This window comes from Falco rusticolus, chromosome Z, assembly GCF_015220075.1.
Source record: "Falco rusticolus isolate bFalRus1 chromosome Z, bFalRus1.pri, whole genome shotgun sequence".
NCBI classification, from domain to species: Eukaryota; Metazoa; Chordata; class Aves; order Falconiformes; family Falconidae; genus Falco; species Falco rusticolus.
In genome coordinates this window covers 55,829,931-55,855,984 of record NC_051210.1, presented here as the reverse complement: position 1 = coordinate 55,855,984, position 26,054 = coordinate 55,829,931, and the positions used below count along the sequence as shown (strand labels likewise).

Genomic DNA, 26,054 nt, shown 5'->3' with positions numbered 1-26,054 from the left:
AAATCATATTTTACTCCTTCTGTTTCTGCAGCTGAAGTAACCATACTCAGAGATTCATTTTCTTTCTAAGAAATGTTCATAGATTTTTAGATTCAGAGGGGAACATTAGGATCATCTAATCTTACTTGCTATAATAATGCAGACTGTAAAACCTTACCTAGTAACTCATGCAGCAAGCCCATATTTTTAAGATCTATGTGAGGACTTGCATATTGGTAATCCAGAAATTTTACAGGACGGTAACAGTGCATATAGAAGAGCAACAGGTCAAAATAAAAACCTCATTTTGCAGCCAGATTTTCAAAACATCAGAAACTTGTATCTATAACAAAAATGATTATTCAATTCCCAAGTGCAAATCTGAGATGGTCTTACAATGCATGCAGTCTGTTACCTACACCTGAGTTGTAACTTCAGCTTTATAGAGGTTTTGCCAGTTCATGTATTATCTCAGTTGGTATTTCAGCCAGACTATTTCATTAATTTTGTTCTGCTAAGGTAACTGTGTGCTTAGACCAGTTAATGTTGAAAGGGAGGAGAAAGGAGCTAGCAGAACACTGATTTACGCTTTCTTTGTTTGGTAATGGTGTGAAGTTCTCAGGAAGCTTCTGACATTTGCACGAGGTCATACTGTGCTACGGTATGTTGCATATAGTAATGGGCTAACGTTTTCTGAGCTGCAAAACACCATCAGTCAACTTTCTTGCCTTTTGAAGTGGTTCTAAGTAAAATGGTTTTGCTTACAACTAAGCACAGCTGCTGCCCTTCTAGCTTAAACTTGAAAAAAAGGGGAGAAAAAGAAAAACCTGTGACAAATGGCAGAAGGATGTTTTCAGAGGGCTCTCTTAGATAACCAAGTTGTAAGTTTTATATAATAATTTCTAGGTATGAGAGGGATTTTGTACTCTGTACTTTCAAAAGATCATTCCACTCCTTTTTTCTGCAAGAGTAGTGAGAGGAAAATACGTATGAGAGGTTGTTATCAATCCCTGTGCATGCAAAACATACTGTAAAATGTGTCTTTATTTTGGAAGAAGCCAAGCTGAAATATCCTTGTGCAAGAAGTGGATGAATTAGAATGGCTCACAACAGGGTATTTTGTCTCCAAAAGCCAAGTGCCTTATTCCCGTAGGTTTCTGTAGGACAGTTGCTTTTTGTTTGTTTGAAAATGGGCTTTTTCATAATTGGCTCAGTGCCCAGACTGGATAGCATCTTCCACTGATTTTGAATCAGCCTCTCCTGCACTTAGATTTGTGAAATACCTTCACAAGACCCTTGTTTGAGAGAGCAAGAAAGCATATGCTTGGATCAGGACTGGGTGCCTCGCTCTGGGTCCTGTTTCCACTGAGTAAAAGTTGAGCGTTGGCTTATCTGTGTGGAAGTGTTTTCAAGGCTTGGGACAGCTGCAAAAAAAAAACAACATTCAAATAGAAGGATCCAAAGGAGAAACATCCCTGTATTTGCAGACACCTTTGATTTTAAAGTAGTTATCTTGGCTTAAAAGTTGGCGTGGAATAAAACCTCTTCTTTGTCATTATTATGTGAAATGTTGAGGTAACTTAAGGGGAGTTCACTGCCTTTGGAAGAAGGAGCAGGCAACTCGGGAGGACTATAAGGATGTTGTGAGGTTGCACAGGGCAAAGATTAGAGAGGCAGAAGCCCAGCTACAACTCAGGCTGGCCGCTGCCATAGAAGTTAACAACAAATATTTTTACAAATACAGTAGAAACAAAAGGAGGGCCAAAAATAGTTTACATCCTTTATTGGATTCGGGAGGGAACATTATCACAAAGGATGGGGAAAAGCCTGAGGTACTTTATGCTTTCTTTACCTCAGTCTTTAACAGCAAGAGCAGTTACTCTCTAGGAACTCAGCCCCCTGAGCTGGAAGACAGGGACAAGGAGGAGCAGAATGAGGTCCCCACAGCCCAGGAGGAAACAGTAACTGACCTGCTGCTCCACTTGGGCACACACAAGTCTATGGGGATGGATGGGACCCCCGCAAGGGTACTGAGGGAGCTGGTAGAGGAGCTCACCAAGCCACTCTCCATCGTTTATCAACAGTCCTGGAAAACTGGAGAGGTCCCAGAAGACTGGAGGTTAGCCAGTGTGACACCCATCTACAAGAAGGGCAGGATGGAGAGCTGCAGGCCTGTCAGCCTGACCGTGCTGGGGAAGGGTATGGAGCGATCAACCTGAGTGCCATCACGGGCACGTGCAGGACAACTGGGCATCGGGCCCAGCCAGCATGGGTGTATGAAAGGCAGGTCCTGCTTGACAAACCTGATCTCCTGTGACAAATGACTTGCCTAGTGCATGAGGGAAAGGCTGTGGATGTTGTCTACCTGGACCTTAGTAAAGCCTCTGAGACCATCTCCCACAGCATTCTCCTGGAGAAACTGCTCATGGCTTGGACGGGTGCACTCTACACTGGGTTAAAAAGCTGGATGGCAGAGCCCTGAGAGTGGTGGTGAATGGAGTCACATCCAGCTGGTGGCCAGTTACAAGTGGTGTTCCCCAGGGCTCAGCACCGGGGCCAGTCCTGTTTAATATCTTAAGATCTGGGCAAGGGGATTAACCAGTCAGTTTGCCGATGACACCAAGCTGGGCAGGAGCGTTGATCTGCGGGAGGGCAGGAGGCTCTGCAGAGGGGTCTGGACATGCCGGACCGATGGGCCGAGGCCAGCTGGATGAGGTTCAAGAAGGCTCCGTGCCGGGTCCTGCACCTGGGTCACACCAGCCCCACACAGCGCTACAGGCTGGGGCAGAGCGGCTGGAAAGGGCCTGGTGGGAAAGGGCCTGGGGGTGCTGGTCGGCAGCCGGCTGGGCATGAGCCAGCAGTGTGCCCAGGTGGCCAAGGAGGCCAGCAGCACCCTGGCTTGTGTCAGGAGCAGTGTGGCCAGCAGGGCAAGGGAAGGGACTGTCCCCCTACACTGGGCACTGGTGAGGCTGCACCTCGAACCCTGTGTTCAGGTTTGGGCCCCTCATTTCCTGAGAAGGGCAACGAAGCTGGTGAAGGTTCTGGAGCACAAGTCGTATGAGGAACAGCTGAGGGAACTGGGGCTGTTCAGTCTGGAGTGGAGGAGACTCGGGGGGAACGACTTTATTGCTCTCTACAACTACTTGAAAGAAGGTTGCAGCAAGATGGGGTCAGTCTGCTCTCTTAAGGAACAAGCAATAGGACAACAGGAAATGGCTTTAGATTGTGTCAGGGGAGGTTTAGATTGGATATTAAGAAAACTTCATCCACTGAAAGGGTGGTCAAGCATTGGAATAGGCTTCCCAGGGAGGTGGTGGAATCACCATCCCTGGAGATGTTTAAAAAACCTGTAGATGTGGTGCTTAGCGACATGGTTTAGTGATGGACTTGGCAGTCCTGGGTTAACAGTTGGACTTGATGGCCTGAAAGGTCTTTTCCAATAGGAATGAATCTGTGATTCTATGACAATTATTTTATGTGTCTGTGCCTGTGTTGAAGGAGATGGCTTGCATTTAAAATGTTGCTCTAGCTGCTGAATGGATTTGAATTTTTATTTCCCTGTCTGAGTGTCAGGATAGTTGGAAACACAATGAAGCACTGGAGCAGTTGTATTTGCAGCTTGAACATAAAGCAGGAATCTGAAACTCCTCTGAAATAGAAATAAGGAAAACTCATATGATGTGTTCATTTTGACACAGAAAAGGGCAACAGTTTTGTGTAAATCAGCAAACACCATTTTATGAAAGAACATTTCTAGTAGATTTTTTTTTGTCAGCAGGACAGCTTCCAACACTTTCAAACCACTTTCTCACTATCCTTTCTAGCAGTTAAATAACTGGTGTCCCCAGTTTCACAGTTGTGGAGATCAAGGCAGCACTGACGTTTCCAGGGTCTGCATTTAAAAACTCACCCTTACGTCTTTCTGCTTGGATCCTGTATGGAAAACAGTGCTGAGCCATTGGAGAAACCCACCCAAAGTGGAGCAGCTCCATGAAGAGCCTCTTCCAGCAGTTTCATGATGAAGGTCATGTTGGAGACGGTCTCCCTGCTTAAGACAGAAAGGTTCATTTTGACAAAAGCATTGTTAGAACGCAAGGAATGCTGTGTGTGCCATAACCGTGCATGATAGGTTTGATGTTTCTCTCAGATCTGTGCACCAGAGTTATGCCTCTTTTTTGAAGTTTCCTATGTATAGTATTTCTGCATGAACCTGTGCCCTTGAAATGCTATGTGAGATAACAGTAACACTTTGGAGCCACATGTGGCAGACAGCTGTAGGTCAAGGCGTCCTGATATGCAAAAGGTTTTTGAGAATGTCCTTGAACCTGTACTGCTTTCTGCAAGCATTCAAGTTACATGGACTGCATTGCAACAAAGCAGGCTGGTTTGATAAGTCTAAGGAATTAGCCCAAAGAACAGAAAAAAGCCTTGCATCTATCTGCTCTTTGTTTGCAGCCAGCTGAGAAGATGCACTGATGGAGCTGTGCTGGTAAAGCACTTAGGAAATGGGGCACAATAGTAGAAAGTAGATCAAATTCTCCTCCACCATTGGGCTAGTAACTGTCAGCATAAGCTAAAAAGTAGCTGTTTCAGTCCCAAGGGGTCTGGGTGTTGTCAAGTGTGAGAGGTGCCATTTTGTACTCCTTTTCCTGCGCACCTCTTCAAAACCCCTTGAATTTGGAGGGGTTTCAGCAGCAGAGTATGTAGGGAGGATAACATTTTGCTCCTAGAACTGATACAGTTCAGCAATATTTAGCTTGTGTGTTTTGTGTGTGTGTCATGTCTGTGCATCTTGTGCTTAAAAAGCAACCTCTGTTTGAGAGTATGCTATCAATAGTGATGAAGGAGCAAGCAATGTTTGCTGGAAACTTGAGACTGTGTTCCTCACTAACTATCCATCTTACATCAAACTTTTAGAAGTAAATTTTGAAACAAGACAGAAGAAAGGAAGGGGTAATCATCTAAATCTGCAGATTTTGAACAGTCAGTTCAAGTGGTTAACTTGACCTTTGTGAGCTGTTCCTCTTTTTTTTTGTGCCTTCTCTTTGCTGTTACTTACAGTCCCCTATGGCTATGCTGTGTGGCTTCCCTTAGGTGCTCACTGCAGGGATGGCGAGCAGATTTTACACTGCACTTCTGCAAGCCTTGGTTTACATTGCTGCTTGTGTGTGTGCATTGCAACATCTTACAGACCTCTTCAGGCAGACTCGCTTTTAACATGTCATTTTCATTTTCAAGAAAAAGTTGAATTTTGGGCTTAGCTGACTAGGCAGTTGTTGGACTTAGGGATTTTTCAATCTTTTAAACAAAGGAAGTCACTAACTGTGATTTGTGACATTCTTGTTCATACTTCATTTCGTTAACTGTAACAGCAGCTATTGAAATACATTTGAGAATGTGAGGCATATTCAGTATAAGCTGTGGTGACTCATTTTCTGTGAATTGAAGTATTTTTGTATATTATTTGTCTGTGGTCTAAATTAAGTTGGGTTGGTGAAGATTTGACCAATATTAAAATAATTTTAAAAGGTCTGAAAAGAAGTGTTGAAATTAATGGAAGAATTTGCTTACATCCCATTCTGCTTCACTTTATTCCTGATTAAAAGGCTAATTTTAGTAGTTTCTTCTCTAAATGCAGCCTTTATATTATGCTCACTCAGAATAAAATAAGACACAGAATACACACAGAGTAAAATAATACGTGCAGCAAAGCAACTTTTCATTGGACAATTGCAGAATTACAGGTTTGATTCATGAGTTTTGCCGATTCATGCCAGGACAGCTGATAAGCCCTTGCTGTTTGCTCTGGGTGAAGCCACTGGTCCTGCCACAGGAGCAGCTGAAGAAGCTGTGTTTTTTATGGTTTTCTGCCAAATCTCTTCTTGTAGAAATGCAGGTATTTCTAGACTGAGGCCTTAGCATCCTCTAGGAGGAATGCTAAGTTCTCATGAAAAATAGGTGTGAATGCTTTCATCTGTTGGCACTCCAGCCAGAGAGAGTGGGACAGTCTGAACCCTCAGGAGATGCCAGTGGGACCCCATCCACCCACACCAGCAAAACCACATCTACCAAGAAGGGAGTCAGCCCAGACAGTTGCTAAGCAGTCAAATAAAGGGTTTTTTTCCACTGGATGTATTTGTTCATGCTGTTATACTTTGTGTGGATCAAAAGGTGCAAGGATTTTGAAATTCAAGGCTGGACTCCGGTAAGTGTTGCCAGCATTGAGCTGGTAAAACAGGGGTTTGAGGAGAGTCATTTTATTCTGAGGAAAACCATATCAGCGATGTGGTGAGCCACACCAGATGCATATCTAAAGCAATAAATTTATACCTACTGCCAAAATCTCTGCTTTTTTGAGTTTTCTTCTGTGAAAAGAATTTCACATCAATCCCGGTCTGAGAATGACTGGTTTTGACGCACGCCCTTCGCTCTTGCTGGCCCTCATTGAGGGTGCAGCAGAGAGCAAGCGCTGGGGCGCGTTGTGCCACCTTGGCAGCACCCTGCAGAGCACACGTGGCAGCGCCGGCTCACATGATGGGCATTCAGCATCTCTCTGCAGGCCCCTGCCAGGATGCTGCCCTGGGATAAGTAATAGCTCTGTTTGCTTTCCCCAGACACCTTCCCTCTTTTACTTTACGTTCTCTTAACGGAGGGAGGTTAATTCTCAGTCCCTCTTGCAGTTAGCATTTTAGAGCCACATGTCAGAGACCAGTGGTTTATACCCACTGCACCCCTGGACTTATTTTCTGCCTGTTGGAGCTGCTGTTTGTGTGGGACAAAGGTTGTTACTATAGCTGATGAGGTTGTGTGGGATTTTTTTCTTACACTTTAAAGGATGTTGGATACTTCACTGAAAAAATCCGTACCATCAGTTGATCTACTTCCTTTTATACTCAGTGTGGCTTTGACACTCTGATTTTATTACCTCTGGATGCAGAATTTTTCCTACTGCAAGCAGAAATTGATAGAAATCATTAACAGTAAAACAAACTTTACCATAAAGTCTAAAACAAATCAAGACATCTTGTTATGATGGTAGCAGTAACAGTGTGCTTACCCAGGCGTGATTTGTAATTTTAACAGTGATAACGCTCACCTCTTTGCTTTCCTTTAATGTGCAGTTGCATCTTGCAGTTGACTGGTTAAGAGAAGAGAACTCATCCCATATTCAGCTGTAATCTTTTCTGTGCATGATGGTCTACATGGAGCATCTTGCAGTTCACATTAGTTTTGCAGCTCAGGTGAGGGTCTCCAGCTGAGCTAATTCTTCTGCAGCTTCTGCTTTTAAAGCAAACCTCTGCAGGCTGTAAGAAACTCTCGCAAAAAATCTATTTGCTACTGATTTCTGAAGAAAAGAAAAGGGGGAAGTAAAAAGTCAGAATTACTAAGGCTTTGCAGTATAGAGCCGTGTAGGCTGGCTTCGCCTGTAGTAGGGACATGATGAGCTAAAATGTGACTCTTTGCAAGAAGCTGTTGCAGTCCATGACACTGCTCCCATGCCAGAATGATCTCAGGGAAAACAAAGGGTAACACCTCTCCATGAGTATTATGGAGATATGTGCCTTATACCCTGTTGCAAGGGTAAACTTCTGACAGAAGAGAACAGAAGTAGCTTTCCTACAAGCACTGGGCAAAGGAGCTGGGGGACAGTCAAGCACTGTGTGTAACTGCACAAGATACAAGGGAATCATGGTGTGTGAGCAGACAGCCCATCATTCATTCTGCCCATTTTATAAATATGCATATTTATATTGCATGTATAAATAATACCAGGGTGTGTTGCCTGTGCATGATGTATGTAATCCTGCAGGGCAGGGTAGGGGATGAATACCAAGGCTACTTAATGGGCTTTCTTAATTTAGCGACCATTAGCATGCCTGCCCATCCAATGTTTTTAATTCTATGCTTCAGTGTAACCAATTGGTTTATTTCCAGTGCTCTTCACAGGCGTATCTTAGGCCAAGTACAAGTTGAATAACCTTCAGGAGAGCTGTGCTGTCCTTCTGTCGGCCGCTGTCTTTGAAAATTGCCTGCAGAGTTAGTGAGCAGGAACAGTTAAGATTTACAAACAATGATGAAGCTTGTCATGCATCTTTCACCATTCATCATCTGGGTGCCGTGGCTGGGCGGTGAAGTGTTCTTCATAAAAACCAGCTCAGTGTGAAATACACCTCGCAGCAATGTTTACTGCTCTGAAACTCGTCAGCAGCCCTTTATAGTAAATCCAGATTGCGATGTGACATTACAGTATATCATTGCAGAGCGCGCTGGGGTTTACACTAGGAATGAGTGCAGTTCACACCAGATGAGATGTCGAAATTGAGTTATGTAGGAATTTGGCTGTTATATGGGGATAGCTTTTGTTTTCTGAGGACTGAAAGTTAGCTTTATATATATAATATATATAATCTACACATACCTGTACTTGTGTGGGGGTGCCTATATCGATATAGAGATATATATACATGGTTATATGGATACACACATGCTATGCGCACATTCTGTATACAGACACTGCATGTGTTCAAATATTTATTTTTCTGATGGGACCCTGTCTTATTTTCATGCTGTTTCTTAAAAGATATTTCAGTATTTCATTGAAGTTCTGCATTTTAGCATTAGCTTTTCAGCCAAGTAGCCCTTTATTTTCAAAAAATACTGTTGAAAATACAGGTCAAATATCGCTGGTTTATGATTCCTGTCTAGAAACACAGAATGGGCATTAGTTCCTAAGGAATTTTTGTTTAGGTTAATCAGTTTTTTTGTAGGGTTGCTACAGCAGATAATACTATTGAATTTCTCAGTAATCAAAGGCAGAGAACCTGTGAGGTGAGTGTGTTACATACAGCTGGTGTGCTGGCTTTGGGAGAACAAGTGTGCATGCAGGTGCACCCAGCAGGCAGCTGAGCTCGGGTTAGGCAGAGCTCTGTGGGAGCAGCTGAGCTGGAGGAAGTTGCTTCTGAGATGTCAAGATGATGCAGCTGGCTGGCAACCAATGAAATGGAGCTAAGGCCCATTGCTGGGGTTTGGTTTGAGTGGGTTTTTGTTGTTTTTTTTGTGTGAATGTCTTCCCACACTTGGAAGATGAAACTTTGAGCAGAAGACCTGGTGGAAATATACACAGAAACCTTAAAATACAAAAACTACAAAAGTTGCCTACATCTGATTGTGTACTGGGATGGCAGGTGTTCTCCCGGCTTGTTATAGTCCCTTCAACTGCAGTGTGGACACAACGTCACTGAGAATAAGATAAAACAGTAGGTGTCTGTTCAGTTATGTAAGTAGGAAGTTGGTGCAAAATATAACCAAGACATTTTGTGTATGAGTAAATTGAGGCTGAGTCTTTGGAGATAAATCTGCTGTCTTGGGGATCTGGTAGTCTGAGAAATATCCCTGGAGATAAACAGTAATAGCCGCATGAAGCTTTAAAAGCATGTTGTCTTGGTTGGCCTACAAACAAGGACACTAACTTGCTTTAGTCAAAGTGAGGTGCTTTGGTGGCAGTTAACTGATTAAAAAGAAGTTAAAGGTTGGAGATAGACCAGCAGAGTTTTTAAGTGCTTGCTGTGATGTTGTTATTTTAGTGCTGTGACTGCTTTGTCTTCTGTGATGGAAACAGAACTGGCATGTTCTGGACTCTTAAGTGAAATCTTTTAGTTTTATTATTGCCAGGCTTTTCAACTGGAGGGAGAGATGGGATGTTTGAAATACTGTTAAATTTAATTTTAGATTTCTGAGACTCGTGCTCAGGTATTAAATATAGTTCAGAAGTGGAAAAAGGAGTGGAACTGCAGTTGGTACTGTCAGAGAGGAGAGAGAACTGTACTTCATTTGTTGTCCTTAGCTGTATTCAGCTCCTGTAGTTGTTTTTGTCATGCTAATCCTGCAGTCAAATCATGCTTTTCCAGCTCAGAACAGTTTCCACGAATGTGCTTATTGTTACTGATTTTATTTAGTTGATTTATTATGTTTTTATTTAAAAATCCAGCACTGTAAAGTTTACCTTTCAGTCTGCTGCAGGCAGCGTGAAGGTAAAGCCTCAGCTCCAGTAATCACGTAAATACAGAGGCTTCCAGGCATACCAATAGCATGCCGGACCTGTTCATATTCATAATTAATTTAGTGATACAGTATTAATCTCACCATCGTCTTTACCAGAGGCTTTAAAGGATCCAGGAAGGTTTCTTAGGGAAGATGAGAGGGTAAGAGGGTAGAAGTGGGTTTTTTTATTTTTACTTTCTGCTTGTATTTTGAGAAGGGCAAGTTTGGACATCTTTTATGTTACTCCTGTGCTTGAATTAAGAGTGGTGAAGAATAAAACTGTCTCTTAGAATGTAGTGGTTTCAGGCACCAGAATGTGGCATTTAAAATCAAAGGGATGTATTTCTTCACAACCTTGACTGCTTTATATCTGTTTGGTTTCTAGTAACTTTACTAAGCTGCAGTCTTCAAATGTATATAGGAAGTGGTGCCTTGGCATAGGGACTCTGCAACAGACTTGGGAAGCTTGAGGTCTTTATGAATACATACTCAGAACATTATCATAGAGCTTGTCATTTAGTTTCCCATTCTTGGAGGTGACTTGTTCCTTTTGCAGTGTCTGCCATGCATAGATTGAATGAGACTTCCAGGTGTTAGGGCAGGAATTGGTAAAAATATTCCAGAGAGGTGCCACATCAACAGTATTTAGTGCAGTGCTAGCACCCAGTTGTTGCTGTCCAGGTATCTCCAAATTTGAGTTAAATGGGCAAGTGCTGGCTGGGACTACGGAAAAAAGAAAAAAAAGTATCTTGTCTTTAGTCACTTGATTTTATGTTATTTTCTCACACACATGCAAAGGTCTTATGGTAGTAGTGGCATTTTGTTATGGTGACTTTGCAAGGAATCAAGGCAAACATACCTATACAGCACTGTGAAAATAGTCCAGAAGGAAATTGCTGAGAATCGGGGGGGAAAAAACACACCACAAATAAGCTAACGGTATGTTGGCCAATTATAATGACTGTCTCTGGCATCCAGAAGTTGTCAATCATACCTTAATGTTTATAGAAGTGAAAAGTCAATGCATAGTTGTTAAAGTTGACATGACTCTCAGGTTGAGAAAGTGTAATCGCTGGAGGGGACAGTTAAGTAGCTGTGCTCCGTGTCAGCCTGTCTCGCTCGACTACTGCACTAAACGCTTTCCTGATGAACGATAGATATGGTTAAATACCAGGATAATTGCTAGCTACAGCATCCAGCACTCTTTTAATGCCTTGTACTACATCTGTATTAGCTCTTGCCCGAGGCTGTTTGAGGTTTCTGCAGGGAAGAAGGCATGTACATTCAATTGTTCAATTACGTTGTTCTCCGTGGGGTTTTGAAGGGCAATTGTTGCAGAGCTAAATAGGCTATAATAAATTATACTTCCTTTCCTCCAAACCTGTTGAAGTAGATCAGACATGCAAGTGTTGTAGCTGCTCTCTGCTTGTGACATTTTCTTAGTCTGCTGTACTGAGAACACACAAAGAACTATTTAGATGAAGTGTTTTTTCACTTGAAAAATGGAAGAATACCAGACTTGTCTTGCTAAGCTGATGCAAAATCAGTGAACTTGTTGTGCACCGTATAAAAGTGCTTCCCCTCACTACTTCCACGCATCTAAATAAGATCATATATAAACACATATTCATGCTCATTGTGCATAATGAGAATAGGAGAGGGACTCCACTCTGCCCTCTGTAATTAGGAGGGTGTCAGCATTTTCATTAAATTCGTAGCACTGTTGGTGTTTTAAGGAGAAGAGCTGAAGGTGGTGGTTTCTGCCAGGGCAATTGCCCACTGATTCCCATGAGCAATTGCACCACCTGCGTGTAGTGATGCTGCCTTGCGCTGGTGTAGCTCCTGCTTGCAGAGCGTGTTACCGTTGCATCACAGCACGTGCTTGGTGGTGTGGCCACGAGGCAAATGCCCACAGATCCCAACACTTCTCTGGAGCGCACCCCACCTCTGCTGCAAAAGGGACTACCCCGCTTGGCACCTACAGGTTGGACAAGGTGTGAGAAAAGCTGAAAGCATCTGTGCACAGATGGGCGTATTACAGCTCACTTCAAAAATGTTTGAAAGGGGTTGGAGGGGGAACATTTGTTTTTGAAGTGCACTTCTCTTAAAAGTCTGAAAAGATCTGGAGACTGCTTTTGAAGTATCTTTGGAATTGAACGCCTCATTTGTTAGGATTCATTCTAGTATGTAATCTAGAAAGCATGGGAGCCAAGTTAACCACGTAGGACTCCCTGTGGTTCATTTTGAAATAAACCAAACAATTGTGAATTTGTTTCTTTTTTAACACTGGTATTTACATCTTTGCATTTATTTTGTGGGTTTTTGTAAGGTTACAGTGCCAGTTTTAAAGCTCTATGTCTGATGTTATCTCACAGTATCTGATAAATCAGCTAAGTTTCACAAGCAGAAGGTTTGCATAAGGTCTGAATCACCCCCCATATGCTGTGGGTAGCATGTTTGTTTACCCCAAGCATGGCACTAATCATGTCTTGGACTGCTGAACGTAAAAGAATGTTTTTAGTCCAGTTTGTCACTAGTTTTGTTTCCTTTCTAGACATGAAATAAAAAGAAAAATCAATGAGCTCTCTCTCCTGTTCACTTACAAATCATTTTCCCCTTCCATTTCTCTCTCAGGGAAGTTGCAGACACTGCAAGGAGTGTTTTATTTCCCCACCCTGAAACAGCTGTTTACACTAGATTTTTTGTATTAGATTTTAGTGTTGGCTTTTGGCTGTATAAAACACATTTTGATAAATTTCAGTCTGAGTCAGATTTGAGCTAGCTCTGTACCCTTAAATACAGTTTTAAATCTGCTAAATACTCCAAATAAAGACTTTGCACACTTCAGCTTTTGCTGTCCCCTCTCTCGGATAAATACAAACTTCTAGTTCATAAAGCTGTCTGTACCAGCTGTGCCATACACGTCTTTCCCCAGCTCTTCCCAGTGTCAGAAGTGTTTCCAGGGACTTTAATTTTGTGGATTGAATGTCTAGTTTTTCCAAGGGATAAATACTGCACATGAGTTTGTGCAGACAGCCTACACTGCAGTGAAGCAACACGGGTTTGTTGATGAGAGGTGTCTGGTGTATTGGTGTTATATCAATACTCCTGCAGGGACTAACCCAAATGAAGCTGTAGCTGCCTAAACTGTAGTTAAAAACTGGTGAGGAGACAGGAATGTGGGTTGGTCCCTAGTTCGAAAGTAATTACCCATTCTCAGCCATGAGGCTGACCTCTCTGCCTCTGCCTCTTAACTGTCCAGCTTGGATCACTTCATCTGCTTTTCTTGCTGCATTCAACTGCTGTGCCTGTCAGCTGCATATGCGGATGAAGACTGCCTGCCCCATTCTCCAAGGGAGGGGGAAAAAGCCTGCCTTGACCCTGAACAGCACCAGGTACTCAGTTATTCTGCATGGTGCAAGCTCCTTGCAGCCCCTCCCCTCTCCCCCCTTCACTGCCCCATGTCTGTGGTGGGCTGCAGCAGCCCTGTATGATGCAGCAGAGGATGAGCTCTACCTTTTGCTTCCCTTCTGTTCTCCCTGCCTTGCCCTTACATTGTTGAATCAGTTTCGTACTGGCCAGAGTTGCGTTCAGCGTTGTTGAAATTAACTGAGGCATAACACTGGAGTGGTCCTCTTGAAAGCAAGCAGTCTTCAACACAGCCACCAGTGTCTGCACTGGCCCTCTAGACCCAAGAAACCTGTCTTAAAATTTTTTGTACAACAGAGCCAATGATAAAATTCTGATTTTCTATTTATTAATTTCTTTATTTTAGAACTTTTCTTCCACTTAACCATGATTTAAGGTTCTCCTTCCTGACTTCAGGCTGTGGCAAGCAAAGGCAAGGGAAGCACATGTACAAAATAGGTCAGATACACCCAAGCCCACTCCAGTAACCTTAGTAAGGAAAGATGGCACAGTAGCACTGGACTGACATAGTACCCTTGTAGGAAACTAAAACAACCAAGGTTTTTAGGTTCTATTGACCCACAGCTTGTAGACCGTTAACTGTGATCTTGGGGGAGTTTGGCCCTTCCTAGCGAGGCTGCTGCTGTCAGGATCCTGAAGGAAGCACTGGACAGTGGTGGGTTGACCATCCCACCAGGTCTTCATCACTGCAGAAAGCTGTAGGAAGTCAGCAGGACCTCCTGGGCCTGGAGAGGTGCTGCTGCCAGCACCAGCAGTGTTGTTAGGTGCAGCCCGTGCCCTCCAGCTGATGACACCTGTCAGCTAGAGGCTGGCCTTTCACCTCGGTGCAGGACCAGCCTCTGTGCTGCACCAGTGTTTCACTGTCTGCATTTAATACTGCTGTTGTGTTTGTGCAAATAAATATAAATATAATGCAGCAGGTCTGTCTTAAGCCTAATGTTGTGTGAAACTTCATTTAACTTATTTGACTACTTCAGAAATGTTTTGTGTTCGGTTTTTGTCCCTGTTTTCTCAAGTATTGTGACTTATTGCAGTGAGGTTCCTAAACTTCGGAGGGCATAAATCTCACTTTAAAATAAGTAGCAACGTTTTTACTCTGTTCATGCATATACCCATCTTGTGCTGAATATTTCATCAATACTTGTTGAGCCGTTTTACTGCAAAGCTGCTTGACTTGCTTCCAGTTTAGAGTTAATATTAAAAAGTGGTAATATTAAGTCACTTTAAAGCCTTCTGGGCTTTTTAAACTGCAGATTCACTTAAATTGTAAGCTGTAAATGATAAGGCACCTTCTTTCTTCCCTCTTGTTCAATTTTGAGCATGGTCATTGGTGAGTAGTCTTGTTCATGCTGAAGTCAGTGACAAACCTCCTGCAGCTTTTGCTAGTGTGGTATGGGTTGCAGGTCCTTGTTTTCTCCCTTCCCAGCAAAGCAGCTTGCATTCTAAGAGCATTAAGAAAAAAATAATCTATTTTTTGCAAGTGAAAAATCTCTTGTATCTACTACAATAGATCACTTGCATTAGACAGCATTTTCTTTGATTGTTTAGCAACCTCTTGATCTCCAAAAGCTTGCAAATCATGTCCAAAAACACATTTTAAGCTGTATAATATGTCACTTTTGCACTGAGCCCATATTTCCTAAACTTAAGACTGTCACTGAACCTGAAAGAGCCGAGGCCATCGTTATTAGCTATTTGATTACTCTTTGAGCATTATGACTGATGACAATGGGCATGTATTGCATCCTGCTTTATAGATTGAAAGCAGCATTGACAACAACAGAAATGTAAAGAGGGCTGACCGGAATTAACGTTTACATTTACATGGCTAGTCCTGCTGTTGCACAAACTGTGATATCCTCCTTTTTTTGTGATACGCTAGTGATGATTAACAGCCTTTCTGACCCAACAATAGAGAGACATTCAGCCAAAATCGTGTTATGTTTAGATTTCTGTGCTGAATCCAAAAAGTTAAATGTGATTATTAAAGCTCTGAGGATCCTCTTTCCTTCCTTTAGTATATCTACACAAGGAGGAAACCTTGTGCCTTTTTTTGTGTCTCTCCACATACTCTGCAGCTTGATAACATTACAGCCTTGAGTGCACTCTTTCCTTTAAAATTACCATTGCTTTTCAAAAGATTACCATTGCTTTTCCTGCCACAGGTATTGCAAATGGCAGTGCATTTTCTGAGTAGGACAGTTGGTGCTGCTGGAAGTAGTTACTCAAAAGGAACTTCTTGTTTAAACAGGTTTTAAACAGATATACCAAGCAAAACAAAGGCAGCTATATTGTAGTGATGCCCAGAAGCAGGTGAGTCGGGAGTCACTGGCTGTCTCTGGTGTTGCACTAGGAGGTAGATGTAGTGTGTGCGGTCTTTCCTCTAGACAGGGAGCAGCCCCCATGCCTGTCCATCTGCATGCTGCAGTGTCAGCAGTCACCCCACAAAGAAGCAGCAGGCAGCCTTTTTTTCTCCATTCATCTTCACATGCTGCCACGCCACAGCCATGGTAAGTGTGCACAGCTACTTTGCCACTGGTTAGCAGCAGCTGGGGATGTCCATTTCAGTTGCCTGTGTGTGGCATTATCTGCCAGTTAGATGGTGTTTGCGATGTATGGAAAAGCCTGTGTCATTGGCATAGGAGAAGATCCAGACCCCAAAGGAAATGGACAGTAAACAGTCTCCATAAAATTACTGGGAGGTCTCCAGATTATGCCTGAGGGGGACTGTGGGGTGCAGAGAGATGATGCTGTGTTTTCTTTAGAGCTGGCTGGAAATTGTTCTAATAAAAACTGTTGCTTTGGAAGAAATCCAGCCCACTGGTTGTTCCTGCTGAAGTCACGTTTCTGCAAATGCACAGTGGGACAAGCAGAGGATTCAGCTGGACACGTGACGTTTTCTCAACAGGCTCCAGGAAGAGCTTACTGTGGCCTTCCAGTACTTAAAGGAGACTTAGAAGAAGGATCTGTACAGACTTTATAGTAGGGCCCGTTGTGATAGGACAAGGGGTAATGGTATAAAACTAAAAAAAAGGTAGATTCAGACTAGATATAAGACATTTTTTATGAGTGTGGTGAAACTCTGGAGCAGGTTGCCCAGAGAGGTGTTAGATGCCCAGAAAGGTGGTATGTGCCCGATTCCTGGAAACATTCAGGGTCAGGTTGGATGGAGCTCTGAGCAACCTGATCTACTTGAAGACGTCCCTGCTTATTGCAGAGGGGGTTGGACTACATGACCTTTAAAGATTCCTTCCTACCTGAACCGTTCTATGATTCTTGTGCCTAGCTTTGGAGTTGTAGGAACTCTGTTGCTGGTTTTGCCTTGCTACCGGAGGTTGTCCCGTGTGCACATTTATGTAGCCTCTTCTGTCTGGATCCTGTGCACAGGAAAAAAACAGATGGCTTTTTCAAAAAATGCAGTTCATTTCATGGATCTGGCTTCGGAGGTGGCTGCACAGGAAAAGCATGTGGCGTGCTGAGGTAACTGCCTTGCTGCTGGACTGAGCAATGGAAAAGCCTAGGCAGGCCCAAGCCTCAGCAATTTTGGGCAAAACCAGCCCTGGCAGGATAAATAGATGTTTGGGCATGCACACCAGCAAGCTGGCAAGATAATTAGGTACTTCTTATGAGAAATGATTGATAAGTGTCTGTTTTAATCTTGTTGTTAGAACAGTTTTTAAATACTATAGGGATGAGAAAAACAGTTGAGAAAATTAATTTTAAGTCCATATTGTTTTCTCAGAGCTGCCTCTGTCATTTGCCAGTGTTCTGAGTACAACACACCAGGAACATCTTTTTTTGATGGAGAATCAGTCTCTGGTGTTGTTTGTGGAATGGAGAAGTAGTATCCAACCTCCAGGAACAGAGATGAAAGGTCCCAGCTTTGTCACAGCCTTGTTAGTGATGAAGCAAGTCACTTCTTTCCTCTAAGATTCCTTGCTCCACACCTGGTGTCAGATCTCCAAATACACCCATCTCTCACAGGCAATTTTTTATACACCTTTCCTGGAAATTGATGTCTCCTCATATGTTTCTGTGGCTGTTCTCTAATCTTGAATCTTGAAATAGTTTTTTGTTTGTGGTTTTTTTTGCAAAATCATTGTTGCCTTGTTGGCCTCTGGTTTGGAGTGCAGCCATGCAAACCATTGGGTTTGCCCTGCCATGTTGGAATATGAATGTCTGAGAGAAGTAGGGATCTTCAAAATTAGGTCTGCTGGTAGTTGTAACAGAGACACAGCCTGAAGGAGAAGCAAATGCATCTTACCCATACTAGCAATACAAAACCAAAGGGGCTGCATGTTCAGCAGCAGAATTAGTTTGCAGCGTAATTCCCCATGTTGCTGCACAAATTTGTGCACAGGACAATGCAGGGTTTAAATAAATGACTGGAGAATGGTAGGAAGGGAAAAGGGAGATGAGTTTGGCATTTTATTGTGATGCCTTTTCTTTGTAGTGTTACTACCAGATTAAACATACCTCAAAGCTGTGACATCATCTCAGCTCTTCTGTGATGCTGAGGTCATCGTGCTGCTTGTGTAATTGTACAGAATGTTTGTGCTTAGAGATGACCCATAAAAACTGCTGTGGAAGTGCATGTTTTACCTTGTTATCCAGCAGTGGGAAGTGTCTGCTTTACATTGAGATGTCCTGTTCCTGGAGAACATTTCACTTTGTGTCTTCCAAAATAGAAAATGTCTGTGTGAAACCACTAAAATCGTGTCTCCTTACTAAGAGAAGTAGCCATCTGGGCACCTGGCAGTGGAATGTAAATTGGGGAGCTTTCTGTGGAGTCGTAACTGGTTTATACCTTGCTGAGACCTGGCTCAGGCAGAGGAAGCATTTCTGGCAAATAACTCTCACAGGAGATAAGTAACTATTCACTTCTGCTAACCCAAAAGCCTGTCTCTGCCAGCTGAATTCAGCACATTGCCTTTCAATCATTCAAAGCAAGGGTACTCAGCACACCTGATCCTCCTGAACTTTTTTCTGAGATGGCTCACCATCTGCCTTTCCTAGCCTGCAGCAGTGGCTTAGTGACATCAAGTTAGCCACAGAATGTAACACAGGTGATAGCAGAGTGTTGGTCCATCAGTACTGCTCTGCTCTGAATTGTGTCTGCAAGCATGCAGAGCAGTTGCTTTGTAATAATGGCTTAGTATAGTTTCAAGGTAGGTTTTGGAGTGTTCAAAAAAAAAGCTTCCTGTGCTTCCTGAATGTCATCTTTGTATCCTCCCTGTCTAACTGGTGGTGGGTGAGAAGTGGAAAACCTTGTTTTATTGTTTCACATATTATTGTAAGAGAATTTAAAGCCAGAGGTGAGGGAGTCAACAGGAGGGTATTTTCTTCAGCTTCTGGTTTCTAATTACATCAGTTACAGTCCTGCCTTCTCAGTTGCTAAAAGTGCAAGCAGGAACTGGAAAAGAATGAGATAATCTGTAGTAAAGTATGCTGAATAAATATCTCCATTCAGTGTTTTACCTTTTATCCTAAGTTCCTATTGCCAAGAATTAATGCTATTTGTAAATACACAATGAAATGTGCCCTACTGTGGGCATCCAGGATAATCCTAATGTTAGTGAGAAGGGTAGGTGTTTGAGAGGGTGAAGGGCTCTACTGTGAAATAGTATATCTGTGTTAAGAGACACAGGTGGGACATGTTTTCAGTTCCAGATCTTTAGGCTTGTTTTTATTTTTGCATTGAAAAGCATCTCTGCTTGTCCTCTTGAAACTTCTTGTCAGAGAGAAAATACCCATGGACATATGTTTATAGAACTGGACTGGTGGTCCTTGTGTTACTAACAAGCAAAGCAGAAAACAACCACCACTCCCATTTTCTCGTAAGTTGGTCTGCATTACTGTTGGCACAGAAGAGTACACAACATACTGATCAAAGCAAAAATTGCAAAGACATTTCAGCTAGTGCATGTAATACACAGAGTTCAGTTTTAAGGCAGATCCATAGCTGAGTTCTTGTTAGTCCCTTATAACTATTTGATATCAGCCTCCTGTTAGACTAATGTCTCGTCTTACTCCCTGCTGTGCATAACACCGCTTCTAAGCAGCCTGCACCCTTGCTATGTTGTAGTGACGAGCTGCAGTGAGCAGAAACCATTGGCTTTGGGTGGCCATGCTGAATTTGTCCCTGTGGGAGCCATCACCTGCCCCATGTCTGTTGAGGCCAGAGAGATGGAAGGAGAAGGATAGTCAACACAGAACATTCTTAGCTTATTTATGTACTTGCAGAGGTTGGCAGGAGTTCTCAGCCAGTAGGAACCATTTAATCCCAGCAGTCATCCTGAGTGAGGAAGGAGACAGCATTTTTTATTTTTTTTTAGGTTAGTTCACACAGAGTAGAAGCAAAAGAACTAAAGGATACTGTGGATTCACAAAGTCTGAATGTCCTTCAGAAACATGAGTTACTGCAGCTTTACAAAATACACATCTTTGTGTTTAAAGGAAATCTTGAAATCATAGCTAATGAAAGTTTAATTTTCTTAACGTTTTGCAGCTTCTCTGTGGCCCTCAGGCAGGAACGCATTGAGCCATAGTCTCCTGACTGCTGATGTCTTTGATCTGCACAGAGCAGAATACCAAAGTATGAGACTGATAGCCATGCATGGCTGTTTTTTTAATAACACCGGTTTCTTCATCTTGGTGTAAGTCAGTAGTCCTCCATCTTCTGAAATAGTGCCTTCACACAGGAATGAATCACATGAGAGATTCAGTGAAGATAGATCTTCTTTTTGACCTTTTGTTAATTAACTCTGTGTTTAGAGGGTTGAACTTTTGGGAACGTAGGGTTAGGCACTCCAAAGATGAGAGGCAGCTGAATGGAGATTGCTTAGGATAACTTAATTGCTTAGGGTAACTTAACCTGGCCTTTCTGCCTGTGTTTGCATCGGGATTTCATCTTGCCCATCTTATGGTGATCTACAGCAAAATCAGGACAGACCTTGACACTCTTGTTGCCGCTCTGATACTTTTTCCACAATAGGAAAATTGTTGTGGAGCCAGTGAATGAGATAGCCCTGATGGTTCTCTTGATTCTGAGTGCTTGGTTTTGCAGCAGTAACCATTTTTTTTGTTTCGTTGATTTAGTTTGGTGTTGTGGCATAATGCTTTGTCAGGCAGTTGCCATGTGTGTTACGACAGTTGCTGTAGGTTGGCAGGCTGTTTGCTGGTGGTGGTGGTAAAGTCAGCCCTCCAGGGTCAATCTGAGCAGCTGAGCAGCAAGGTGCCATCAACTTGATTGGAAACCAGGCAGTGTTTACAAACAAAGTTCAACCTGTGGTATTTACATGCCACCAAGCCAGCCTGTCTTCAGAGCATTGCCAGTCACACCACTATGTCTGATAGCGGCACTGAGAAGACCAGTGCCAGTCCTTGAGATGGTAACCTGGGGAGAATGCCGATGACATTCTCTCTCGCTGCACCCTTCATGCAGATAGCATGGCTTGCTGCTTGGTCTGACTGCCACCAGTTTCCCAGGCCTCTTTTTTTTTGTCAAGACACTTCATACAGGACCTGTGGAGCCTGGAGTGGAAGTTACAGCTTTCTTAGCATCCATTTGCAGTGGTATTTGCAAAAGGAAAATGTTTCCGCTACAAAGAGCAGAGTAGTTCCTGTCTAGCCTCACGCCGAAAACCCAAGCACAATTCAGTGATGCTTCAGTGCCCTTGACCTGCCAGTGGCAGTCTGGTTCTGCTCCCCTTCATCTCGTACACGTGGCTGTGTTCACACACATATGTGTGCACACCGGGATGAAGTGCATAGACCTTAGCAGCAAGTGGGAATGGCAAACTTACTTATTTTCCTTTTCCCTGAAAAAGAAGGTGAAAGAGTTTTGAGAAATGAATGGTACCTCTCAACTTAAATCTTTTAAAATTGCTCCTTATTGAGAGTTTAATAGTTTTTTAAATGTAAACGCGGGGAAATATTTACTTTTCAGGCATGAATATCCTTCTGCTTTCTCACATCACTGAAAGTGTATTATTTTCTTCAGTCCATTGAATTCCAGGGATCACTCACGTTAAAAGTCAATGCAGTTTCCCATGTCAGAAAATGTAAGGTTTTGTGTTTATGGTTGGAATCCCTTCTCGCTTCTTTTCCTGTGCAGTATTAGCTGGAAATTGTTTGAATTCATATGGCTCAAAAGTACTCAGGTGTTTTCCCAAGGCTAAAGGTAATTAGATCAAGGAATGGTCTTTAAAAACTGTCATAGACCCAATTCTGGTACTGTAATTTACACAGATAAGGGCTGTGTAACAACAGGGGGAGTATCAGCCGCAAACCTCAAACAGATGAAACTCATAGACTTAAATCAAAAAGAACATGGGTTTTGTTTCTTTGAACTTGGAAGTTCTACATTTTATTGCTGTGTGATTAAAACACTGGAACAGAATTGCTCATTTCCTTTTTGCTGCCTTTTTATAGCTACAAGTCCCAATCCGAGTATCTTGCTCTTATTATCTGGATTGCAGCTACTCACTTGACTTTGGTGACTCCCATCAACTGCAGTGGAAGTCTATCCAAGTGAGTGGTGCAGGTTTGGATACAGGATACTCTCATCTGCTAGAAGTAGTATCTTGGTAGTGCCAGGTTGTTTCTAAAATTGATGTGGCTGCCCTTTTGCATCCCTGTGTACATTCAGAGACCAGTACATATAGCCCAAATTGCCTGACTGTCAAAACAGTGACCAGTTTGGAAGTGAGTGGAGGACCAACCCACTTTCCTGTAGAAGGAGGGGTGCATGACTCAGAATCGCTGATTCCTGTGGTCAGATTAAGGTGAAATGGCACCAGAGACCCACAAACACAAGGTCTTTGTTCTGGCTGCATACATGGAAGTGGCAATAACACTTTGCAGTTATCAACAACTTACAAGGGTAATGCATTTCTTGAAAGAGGAGAAGTATTGAGTAAGAAAGGGAGAGGAGAAAGAGAAGACAGGGGGGAGTGGAGAGAGAAAGTTGACCAGTGCTGGATCCAGCATTGGTCTGGCCCATGGGGAGTGTCTGGTGCAAAGTCACCAGAACCTTTGGGGAGTCCCCCTTTACATATGGTCTTTCTCCACCCCCGACATGCCTTCTCCACTTCTCAGGTAAGTTAGCTCACATGCGTAGTTAACGGTTTCCAGGACATTCACCTTTTGAGGAAGGGGATTCATGAGCTGGGGTGCACCTGCCTCTGCATGGTGGCTTTGCCTGCCTGCGTGTCAGTTCGTCCTTATGATGCTGCCATGTCCTCGGCCGGGTGGCTTGGTTGGCGCAGTGATCCCTGCAGTTGCCTCACTGCTTGAGAGAAACTTCTCAGCCCAAACTTCTCAGTTCAGCTTGTCAGTACAAACTTACCAGTTCTTTTGGGGAATTACACCATGTTCAGACCCTGAGGCAGCTTGTGAGCCAACCAGGTGGTGACTGGAACTGTTCCCATGTAATGACACTTCCCATTTGAAGTTCAATCACGATGTCTGATGCCCCACAAAAAATGTTGGAAGACTGGTGGAGCTCCACTGGCCCAGAAGGCTTAGGAGCCACTGCTTGAGGTGCTGTGATGTGGATGTCTGTTTGCAAAAAAGTTGCCCTCTGTGTCATTCCTCAGGTTTACACTAATTTAACATGAGGTTGCAGGAAAAATAGATTGTGAAAATGAAGTGGCAGTTTGCTGTGGGAGGGTTTTAACATCCGTGCTGTAGCATGTTGGATGGGTTTCCTCTTGGATTCTTTCCATTTAGGAAGAGAACTTTCTGTAATTTTGTCACAGAGATTTATAGATCTCAGTATTTTAAAATGGGCGTTTCCATCACTGCGGGCACATGCATACCAAAAATATTAACAAATCCTTTACAATAAATAAGCCACTTGCCCTTTTGGCTACTCAGGAGTAAACAAAAAATTATGCCCTTTCAACCTCAGTTGCTTCCTTCATACCTCTGCCCCAGAGCCTGGGAACACAGAGATTCCTTACAGTGTGTCCTAAATCTTAACACGTTGGGTTGTGCTAAATCAGAGCAGAACAAGGTTTCAGAGTCAGAGAGCTGAGCCTCTGAGCCAGCCAGCTCTGTGGAAGCCACACTACTGTGTGTTTACTGCATAACACAGGGTACCTCATGTAGAAAGAGGTGTTTCCTGATGCTAGATGTGGCCAGATCCAACCAAAGCTTGTGCTGTTGGCAGGGAAGAGCCAAGGCCCTGAATGACCGTTGAGGATCTAGTCTCTAACATGTGTCAGGAGGGTTGCCAGTTGCTGCATTTTCTGTAGGTGATTTCCCCGTTGACATGGAGGTGTGGACTACAGAGCATCTCTGTTCTGTCATTTTGTAGTAATTGAAGTATGAACCACTCCAACAAGTTTCTCTCCTGAAATAATGACATGGTATATGCATCAGATCACGGGAGTGTGGTGCAGACTGGGCCACCCAATGAATATGTTTGAGCTGTGAGCCTGTCTCACAAGGGGAGCCAGCTTCCCTCTTCCCTTCCAGAGGAGCAGAAATGTTCCTCTGTTCCTCCACTTGTTTTCCCTAACCTACATGTTTGCGTCTGGTTCAAGTGCTAGGAACTCTGAGGCAGCGATGAAATTTCAAGCACAGACTTAGCAGAGAAAATGAAGTGGAAAGGTGAGTTGCACCCTCATCCAGACGCTGAGGAAGTGTGACTCCTCCTTGGACTCCATCATAACCCCTCTAACCCACTGAGAAGGGAAGGCAGGAAACACAGCATCAGGAATCACCTGGTATATTGTCATGGCAGAAGAGAGCTTGGCTCTAGCATCCCACAAGGGGCATTTCTGATCCTGCAGCACTGCTGGATTTCTGTGTTTCAGTACTGGGGGGCTAGAAAAAGCAAAAATCTACACAGTTGTTCCCAACAGCTGGTTACTTAAGTGCTGTTCTGGACTGCTATAGGTGCAAATCGCTGCCACCGTGCCGCAGTCCAGTGGTTATTCAGGCCTGGAAATGTTGGAGACCTGTTTGGCTGTGTTCTGCATTTGACTGCACAGCAGAGGAATACATGATGCTGCAGACCCTGCTTCCTTTTTCTGTGTCATTAAGCCGTTGGCAGTATTTGCAGGGTGTCTAAAAACTGTTAGAAGTTGCCTTGACTTCTTTGTCATTCTTTCATATCTAAGCACTGCATTCATTTCTTTGTCTTTTAGCTAGGACAAAATGTAATACGGGGTTAATGTCCCATTCATCAGGTTAAAAAAAAAAAAATGTCAGATCTAAAAGACAGTAGTAGAGTCTGTTTTGGCCAGGTGATGTGAGAGCCTTACTTGTCCCTTACAGGCAGCCAAGGAAAGGCTTGCATGATATCAAGGAGCCAGGTTCTGCAATGTCAGAGAAGGGCAAAACACCCTGAAAATAACAGAAGTTGCCATTTTATGTAGTCACAGGAGAAGTAGGTGAATGAAGATGATACATGAGACCTCAGCTCTGTATCTTTTCCATCTCTTGGTAACCAGTGTCGTGTTTAAAATAAGGAGAAATGGGGAAGCTGAGCTGCAAGTGGAAGTTACTGCAGAAACAAGACACTACAGAAATGGGATGTTGGTGTTTTTTTAAAAGTGTTCTTCATTTTCCTGGTGATAGGGTAAACCCAGGTGGCTGCCGTTTACTTTCCTTGAATCTCGTTGGATTTGCCTGTCTGTCAGAAGTCAAGCCTGACCAAAGCCTAGCCTTTTCATTGAACTTCAGACGTGCTAAGAAGTCCCCAGAGCCTGCAAGCACCCAGGGCTCAAGCGCGGAGGAGCAGCTTGCTTAAGAACAATGGTGCAGTTTGGGGACAGAGTTGAAGCCTCAACTCCGTATTCCTTATTCTTGCACAGTTTGTACTAGATTCATCATGGCTTCTAAAAAACAAGCAATGGTTGTAAACAATATTCTCTTTTAAAAGATCACAGCCTGGTAATATTCTCCACTAAACAGTAAAATCTGGAACATAGTAAGTATTGATGATTAAGGTGTCAGGGGCCCATGGAGCTCCTGCTGTGATTTAGTTCCCTCCGACTGCCTCAACTACCAATGCATTTTGCTAATTACATCATAGATTTTCCTATTGATGAACAGAATCTGAATTAACACGGGAAGCACTAATGTTACCCTTTCACTATTACTGTTGTACAAGAAGCCGTGGCAGATGCTGGCAGTTAGTTACACAAACATTAGTATTAACGATTGGCCATTTGGAATTGGTGACAAACTGCTGCCCGCCAGAATCCTGAGCCTGAAACCAATCAGGAAGTTAATGAGGAGAGAAATTACCACTGCAGCTTCCCCTTAATTATATTCACGGTAGGCAGGAAGGGAGTGTTGGGGGTGGATCTCAACTCATCTAAGGTTAGGAAGGTCAGAGACCCTTTTACTTGGTTTTTGTATCTACTGCAAATTGCAATGTTGCAACCGTTCCTAGCACTATATTATTTTTAAATTCTTTAATATTCGGCTTTATCCTCGGGCTGCCCCAGCCCTGCCCTTAGGTCTGTAGGCAGGTTGGTTTCCAGGGGGGCAGAGGGGCTGCAGCCCCCAGACCCGAGGTTGTTTCTGCCCCCCGTTACTCCCACCGTGTTGATCTTGGTTGGAGGGGGGAGGCGAGGCCCGCACCCCAC

At 43.4% G+C, this 26,054-nt stretch overlaps 1 protein-coding gene across 1 annotated transcript in view; it reads left to right on the top strand.

Moving 5' to 3' along the window:
• DMRT1 (doublesex and mab-3 related transcription factor 1) overlaps nucleotides 1-26,054 on the top strand; it is a 63,247-nt gene that overhangs the window by 36,923 nt on the left and 270 nt on the right. The gene's annotated exons all lie outside the window — the stretch shown is intronic.